The sequence below is a fragment of the Euprymna scolopes genome, chromosome 15, assembly GCF_053919585.1.
Source record: "Euprymna scolopes isolate OS-2025 chromosome 15, ASM5391958v1, whole genome shotgun sequence".
In the NCBI taxonomy this organism is placed as follows: domain Eukaryota; kingdom Metazoa; phylum Mollusca; class Cephalopoda; order Sepiida; family Sepiolidae; genus Euprymna; species Euprymna scolopes.
The window spans coordinates 63,724,530-63,733,493 of NC_136496.1; the positions used below are offsets into that span (position 1 = coordinate 63,724,530).

Genomic DNA, 8,964 nt, shown 5'->3' on the forward strand with positions numbered 1-8,964 from the left:
GTTTTGAGGTGTATGTTGAGTAAAAAAAAGGTCATTTTTTTTTACTTTGACATCTATTATTACCCCTTTAAATTTATTGTTTTTGGCTCAAATTAAGTTATCAAGTTAGATCCATGCCCAAGGAACCTGTATCTAAAATTTCAAGTGCGTAGACCCAAAATTGTCGGAGGAGTTGAATAGAGTTCTCAAAGGTCAAATCGTTTAACTTTTACCCCTTAATCGCCAAATTTGTGACCGAAAACCGATCACATCAATTTTTGCAAATTTCAGTACTCGGTATATCAAATTTCGAGTCTATAGACTAAAAATTGATACAGTTATTGCGTAGGGAAATGTACACACACACACAAACACACACACACACACAGAGGCACGTGTCATTACACTTTATGTAAGATTTCAATTATTTAAACCCGAAATTGTCTGAGTAATTTCGTAGCGACCGCGGAGGCAATTATTTTATAAATTGGACGCCAATTTTGACCCATTAACATTAATTATTTTGGTCTCAAATCAAAATATAAGGTTTACCCATGCCCAAGCTACTTACATCTTAAATTTGAAGTAATTAACCCAAAATTGGCGGAGAACTTTCGTAGAATCGGCAATGGTCAACTCTTTCAACTTTCGCAGCCAAAGTTTCGCCCTAAAACTGATTAAAATGCTTGCCGCTTGTCTGAATACCCGTTATGTGTAAATTTTAAATAATTAGACCAAAAATTCGGTTAGTAGTATGCTAAAAACCGCAAAGGTCAAATCTTTTGAATTTTGACCTCTCAGAAGCTGAAATTTTCGACCCGAACCAATTAAAAAGCTTGCCCTATCTGTGAATACTCTTTATGTGCAATTTCAAATGTTTAGACCAGAAATTGTCTGAGTAATTTGGTAGAGACCGCAGAGGTCAATTTTTTTAACTTTGACCCCTATTATGACCCCTTAACATTTATTGTTTTGAGCTCAAATCAAGTTATTAATTAAGACCTATGTCGAAGGAACCTATATCTAAAATTTCAAGTGTTTAGACCCAAAATTGTCGTAGGAGTTTGGTAGAGTTAAATCGTTGAACTTTGACTCCTTAATCGCTTAATTTCTGGCCGACAATGGATCACAAAGATTTTCTCCAATCTCAGTATCCTGTATATCAAATTTCGAGTCTGTAGACTTAAAATTAAGAGAGTTATTGCGTAAGGAAATGTACACACCCACAGTAGACAGACAGACACACACACACACAGATACACAGACACGTTCACTTTTATAGATATACTAGCATGGGTGCCCGGCGTTGCCCGGGTATTTGGAGGTGTATGTTGAGCAAAAAAAAAAAAAGCGGTCAATTTTTTTAACTTTGACCCCTATTATGACCCCTTAAAATTTTTTTTTGAGGGGGCTCAAATCAAGTAATTAATTTAGATCCATGTCAAAGGAACCTATATCTAAAATTTCAAGTGTTAGACCCAATACTGTCGGAGTATTTTGTAGAGTTCTCAAAGGTCAAATCGTTGAACTTTGACCCCTTAATCGCCAAATTTCTGGCCAAAATCCGATCACATCGATTTTTCCAAATCTCAGTACCCTGTATATCAAATTTCGAGTCTGTAGACTTAAAATTGAGAGAGTTGTTGCGTAGGGAAATGTACACACACACACACACACACAGACAGACAGATACACAGACACGTTCACTTTATCACTTATATATATACTAGCATGGGTGACGGCGTTGCCCGGGTGTTTGGAGGTGTATGTTGAGCAAAAGAAAAAGAGTGGTAGTAGGAAGGCAGGCTTGAACACGTACCGAAAAGGAGGAAAATAACAGGAAAAAAAAACCTGACGTTTTCTGTTAGACCACCGCCAAACCGAAAGTGACGTAGGTTTTAATGAAGATTAGACAATCGAAAGGAGATGATGATTTTCGAAAATATCGGCGAAAAAAGCGACCCCCTGGAGAAAAGTTCCCAATTGAAGGTGAAGATATCAAGGTTTTAGCCAATTTTTCGATATTTGTCGTCTGAAAAGTCGACTTCAATACAATACTGATCTTCTAAAAATCTGTCGCCTCTGTCGAAAGTTTTAGGCAGACATACAAACATAAATACATACATACATTTATATATATATAACTCAAATTTTCGACACAAACCGATTAAAAAGCTTGCCCTATCTCTTAATAGCCTTTATGTAAAATTTCAAATGTTTAGACAAGAAATTGATAAGTAATTTTGTAGAGACCGAAGCGGTGAAATTTTTCTAACTTTGATTTCTATTATGACCACTTACCATTTATTGTTTGAGGCTCAAATCAAATTATTACGTCAGATCCATGTCCAGGGAACCTATATCTAAAATTTCAACTGTTTATACCAATAAATTGGCAGAGGAGTTCTCAAATGTCAAATCATTGAACTTTGACCCCTTAACAGTCAAATTTCTGGCCGAAAATGGATTACAAAGATTTTTCCAAATCTCAGTACCCTGGATTTCAAATTTCGAGTCTGCAGACTGAAAATTGACAGAGTTATTGTGTCGGGAAATATACACAGACAGACACACACACACAGACACTTTCACTTTTATAGATCTGTAGAGTTATGTATGCGTATATATTTGTTTAAAAAAGTTGACTTACCAAACTTCTCTGCCAGTCTTTGGTCTGCAGGCATGAAACTTTATATATATAAGATATTCGAACCCATTTGCATCATTATATTTAGGTTTTTGCCGGAGAAAATCTGTACAAATGTTTGCAAATTTACGAAATTGGAAGGTCGAATAACGGTATTACGAATATGCATGCGTAACGTAATAGCTATTGGTTCATGTTTTCATTTTTAGCCTTAAACAAACATATCTTTATAGCTCAGGTATTAACGTCAAAGTAAAAAGTAAATCGTAAGCTAAACGCTTTTGTTTCGAGTCTTAGTGATGACGCAAGCGTCATTTTTTTAACATTTAAATCATTACTATACATTTTGTCTGATATAATAATAAGTACGAAATCTGCATTGATCATATTTTAAGCGTATATCTATAATATAAAGCTGAACGTGAGTTTGTGTTTGTGTGTGTGTGTGTGTGTGTGTGTGTGTGTGTGTGTGTGTGTGTGTGTGTGTGGTCACGAATAGGATCCTATATGGTTGACTATTTTAAAAAAACTGATTACATATAATGATAGAAGATGTATCGAGGATCAGGAATGGGTATGTTTGATCTGGCAGAACAGTGGTTCATAAAAAGTGTGGGGTCTGCGTTCGAGCCTGGCCCCAATAGTAAGGAAACATCATTTTGTTGGTCACTCTTAGCTACGAATGGAAACAAAGTTGATATAAAAAAATATATTTTCGCGAAAATTATCTTTACTTTCATCATATTTTGCTTGGGGTAAAATTTTTTAGTATCAAAACCTATCTCTTTACAACCCCTCCTTTTTATAACCTATCATACTTTCATCAATCACAGTCCATTTTCTGTAAATTGTTTTTGCATCCAGTCAACGAGGGGTACTTCTGCTCGTATATATATTAAATTAAAATACGTATATATAATACGTTTAAAAAGCAACTCCCCCGACGGAGACTTCTGGTTTTAACCGACCATTTGTTTGAAATATTAGTCTGTTCATTGTCGTAATTATATAATTTTTTCTATCAATTATGTGTATATATATATATATATATACCCTGCTCTATCTCGATATTGAGCACTCTTTTATTGACCTCGTAGTATTTCCTTGGTTACTTTTCCTCTGAAAAATAACACCCTCAAATTATATATATATATATATATATATATATATATATATATATATATATATTTCATAAGTTTTTATTTCGGTTTCGATTCAAGCTAATTCGCCTAATCCATATGGATATTTTTTTTTTAATCGCAACTTTATAATACATAAAAATCGATAAAGCATTAACCCTACAGAATGCCAACATTAATATATTACATATGAATGAGTCCCCTGTGGTATTTCCACAGGTCCCGCTAGTTCTAAATTTATTGGCTATAACTTCTACCCGTTTTTAACCGACTATATAAGTGTGCGTGTGTGTGCATTATTGTTAGAGTGTGCCGAAAAGAAATACATTAAAGTTAAATACAAATTATTAATTGAACAACTATAGAGTATATTTTGGTTTCCTTGTCGCGGGTGGATCTTTACTATTTAGAAAAGACCCCTAGAACTCATTTTTACTCGTCAGCTTCTCAAGAAAAAAAGATACTTCGATAAAGTGAAGCAGGCGTTTATAAAATACGCTTTTATCATGCGGTCTATGTTTACAATATATATATATATATATACTAGCAGTTCAGCCCAGCTTTGCTCGGGCCTAAGGTAGGGTTCATAACCTTATGTACACGTGTATATATTAAACAGCGATAATGCCTTTCTATATAATAGGCTTCTTTAACTATCATAGATAAAAGTTGGTAGATACCACAGACGTATTTTTTTTTTAATTTTTGTCCCAATTTTGACCCCTTAACATGTATTGTTTTGGGCTCAAATTCAATTAAAATTTTTGACCCATGTCCAAGTAACATATATCTAAAATTTCAAATGTTTAGACCCAACATTGGCGGAGGAGGTTGGTAGAGTCTGCAAAGGTCAACCCTTTTATCTTTGATCTCTTGCCAACAAAATTTTCGCTTAAAAATTGATTTAAAAGCTTGCTGCATGCCTGAATACTCTTCATGCAAAATTTCAAATGTTTACACCCAAAATTGGCTGAATAGTTTGCTAGAGACCGCGAAGGTAAAATCTTTTGAACTTTTGGCCCCTTGGAAGCCAAGTGGATTTTTACCTAAATGCGAATTGGGAATAATTTTCCCTTTTACCAATTTGGTACCTTCAAATGGGGTGCGGCATGTATATACTGTTTTTAAAAATATAATTATCTACTGATACTTGTTTCGTCATCTAGGATTAAGCCACTCTGATAAGTCGTAAACGACGAAACACGTGTAAGTGGATAATTATATTTAAAAAATATATATGTGTATGTATTCAAAATCTGTGGCCGTTTGCCAGAAAATCTAATGCGCAAATGCTTGATTAAAAATGTTCCATTGGTTGATCGTTCGATTCACTTGTGTCGTCTTCCTGCGCAGGAACTTCAAATCTGCATATACCTTTTGGTGTTCAGCCAACCAGTACGAAATCTGTCCGGCTTATCTCCCTTTCCGCTATCACTCGTTTCACTTCCTGTTCACGCGCTTTCCATCTCGTTTACTCCCACCTTTATTGTCTTCATTATCATGTCGATTCGGTGTTGCCCGGATTGACTATTCCTGCTTGCTATCTCTTTGCAAGTTTATACCTATTAACTCTTTTAATAAGTGAAATAAACTAATCGATAAGAAGTAGAAAAACTGATCGATGAAAACGACAAAACAAATCGGTAAAAAAAAGGGACGAATCATATTTATTAATTTCCAAACAGAAATAAGCAAATTAAAGATGTATGAGTGTTTTTATTCCTTCAATGAAATGTCAGTCAACCAAACGAGATTTTATTGTTATTAAATGTACTTTCTATTGATGTCTGTGTCTACATTACCGGTATTTAGTAGTTGTAATCTTTATACAAACCAAAAGAATGATTATATATATATATATATATATATATATATATATATATATATATACTTCTATACATTGGTGTTTTTTAGTGTACTGATATTCATATTAAACCCCTTTCTCTTTTTGTTTTAAAAGAAAATATAACTTCGTTATATACAGGTCGTGGAATGTCATTCATCTGCAAAGGATTTAGCTAATTTACATTTTAAACATCATTTAAACTAATTCCCTATTATTTTTCCGGTTTTGTTTTCATTGTTTTTAACTTTTTAAATCATTACTATGTATTGGATCCAATATAATATAATAATAAATACGAAATATGCATTAATGAAAATATAATGGGTAAGCGTATTTCACGACTGTGCAATGCGTACAGTCATATATATATATATATATATATATATATATATATATATATATATATACAGAGAGAAGGACAGAGCGAGAGGAAGAATAAGGAGAGAGGGAGAAAGAAACAGAGAGAGAAGGGGAGATATAGAAAAGGAGAGAAAGAGAGAGAGAGAGAGAGAGCGATTCCAATATTTTGCGTATTTTAGGAAAGGTTGCCTTTGATAGTTTTCTGCGTTTTGATTTGAAACATTAAGGCATCATTTGTTCGTACGGGGGTAGGATTCGCAGAAGAGTGACACTAGGACCAGAGAGCTATCTTAGGAAGGTCGGATGATGTGTCGTATGAGTAGAATAGTTACCTTAGTTTAGATGATGATGATGACAATGATGAGAAGAAGAAAAAGCTGATGAAGAAACGATGATGAACAACGGATAAGTAATTTTGATAAATTTCTTTCTTCTTTATTTTTTTGATTAATTAAAATTTCTTTTCTTTTCAGGTAAGAATCAATGTTTCGTCGATATTCACAGATTAAAACGTTCAGGTAAATATAACGTTTAATATCTTATGGTATTTTACATGATAACAACAAAATTTCCAAAAATAAAGTCCGCATAACGGTACATCATATTTAACTAAGAATTATATATATATATATATATATATATATATATATATATATATATATATATATATATATATATATAGTAGTGCGCACTTTTCCATACCAAACTACATTTGGATATCCTGGCTGAAGATCCTGATGGTATTTATTAATGTCTCTACTTCCTTCTTGGTTCTTGCAAAGAGTTTCAGATCGTCCATGTACATCAGGTGGTTCATTTTTCCTTCGTGTTAGAGAACTTGACACTTTTTCAGTATATTATTAAGGGGCATCATGGCTATGATGAACGGTAATAGTGATAGTGAATCTCCTTGGAAGATACTTCTTGGTATGTTGATTTCTGTTATGTGTTGTCCCTCAGCTGTTAGTTCCAGTCTCTATGTTCTTATCGCATTTTAAATCGCGTTGATAATCCTGCTTGGAATTTTATAAAATTTTAAGCATTATATATATATATATATATATATATATATATATATATATATATAACTACTTCATTTACTCACATAAATTTAATATACGAAAGTATAGATTTATGCGTAAACTTTTAGTATTTACTTCAAAAGTTCTCAATACGTAGGTAGAGCTAGTTAGTAATTTATAACCGCCATATATATTTTATAAATTACTATATATATATATAAATAAACGGATATATTGTGTCCAGGAAATTTGTAAACCTTTCAAACTACAAAAAAAAGGGAATTTTAAGTGGTTCGTTGGAAATTATTTTGCCAGTAAGTCAATTAATTTCTTGAAATCACTGAATTAATTTGCTTTCACGAATTCACAATAATCATAACGTTATTTCATGTGTGTGTATATATATCTGCGGTTATGTATGCATATGTGTATGTATGTATATTATATATAGTGCGTAATTATATATCTGTATACATATATGTGTAAACATATATATATATATATATATTTATCTATATACTATGTGCATCATATATATATATATATATATATATATATATATATATATATATATATATATAGCTTTAGGGGAAGATTGATATTCTTTATGTCATATTCAGTATAATTGGATATAGAAAAGAACCATATTCTTGATTCTTTGGTGTCCCGACGTTCACGGTTGTTATTGTTATATACGCGCATACTTGGTCTATTTCTGACTGGGAATATTTTCGTTCCAGAATGTAAATCGGTACAAAATAACCAGGAACATAGTAAACCGATGATGTAGTTTCATTGGAAAACAATCGCTCACAACAATTACTTATGACATGAACAATAGGGTTGCAAAAAGTGGCCTGTCGTTAGAAAATCATATGCTACGTTCATTATGAATTATCAAGTCAACTTCTCTCAATGTCCACTAGACCCTATCCTCGAGTGTCTAGAGCCTCTTTATACAACGGTTTGTCAGGGCATGAAGATATTTTTACCTACAATTCCAATCACACAGTATTCGCAACTCAAATAATATATCCTCGGTATGGCTAACCCACACTGGCTTTTACAAAGAATTCTGCACCTTTTCCAAGTGATGTTATTTCAACTAACAACACAAAGCTGGATACTCCACTAGACTAGATAAATTCTTGTCCTGAAATCCACTAAGACTAAGAGAGCAAAAGCAAGTCATACTATAACATATTAAAATGGTCAATTGATTGTTGAAAGCGGTGGAAAGTATTGAATTTCTAGACAGACTCAAAAGAATACCACAAGTTGTTGTCAATGAAAAATGATCTGTGTAAGAACCCCTAATGATGATGATTATGATGATGATAATAATAATAATAATAATAATAATAATAATAATAATAATAATAATAATAGATGAATGGTATATGGAAAATGAAGAAAATCAAAATAATACCTATAATATTAGGAGCACTAGAAACAATCTCGAAAAACTTTGAAAAAAGAATGGGAGAAATTGGAATCAAAGGGGTGACTGGAAAAATACAACAAACAACAATCATGAAAACGCTTGAATGTGGAAACTCACAGATAGGAGCAACAAGTGCTGGCCAGAAAAAAAACTGCTGCAAAGGCAAAACATGAAACCAAGGACACTGAAACCGCATATCTATAAATTCTCTAACACAACCCCATCTCATTTCTCCCATTGCTACATCACTGCGCCCCCCCCCCCAAGAGTGAGACCAAATAACCAAGTAGAGTCAAGAAGGAAGGAAAGACTGAGGAACTGACCGGATAAGTGCGAAGAGAACTTGGACCTTAGGGAGGTTTATTGCCACTCAAATCCCAGCAAAGACTAATAGCTGCTGCCAACGAGTAAACAATGACAAACAGCTGTTGCGATAATGCAAATTTATTTTCAAATGTTATCGAAAGAGATGGAGAGTACTGGAAACCTTGGGAGAGGTTGTCACTCAGCTTCCAGGGAACATCACA

The 8,964-nt window shown here is 33.1% G+C and overlaps 1 protein-coding gene across 6 annotated transcripts in view; it reads left to right on the forward strand.

Moving 5' to 3' along the window:
* Positions 1 to 8,964, forward strand: part of LOC145293843 (uncharacterized) — a 682,379-nt gene that overhangs the window by 447,012 nt on the left and 226,403 nt on the right. For 4 of the 6 annotated variants that reach the window (XM_080140517.1, XM_080140520.1, XM_080140518.1 and 1 more), the window contains one exon: positions 6,445 to 6,489. The exons of the other annotated variants lie outside the window; for them this stretch is intronic. The gene's annotated coding sequence lies outside the window, so the exon portion shown is untranslated. The remainder of the gene's footprint in view (positions 1 to 6,444; positions 6,490 to 8,964) is intronic. 6 annotated transcript variants of the gene reach the window in all.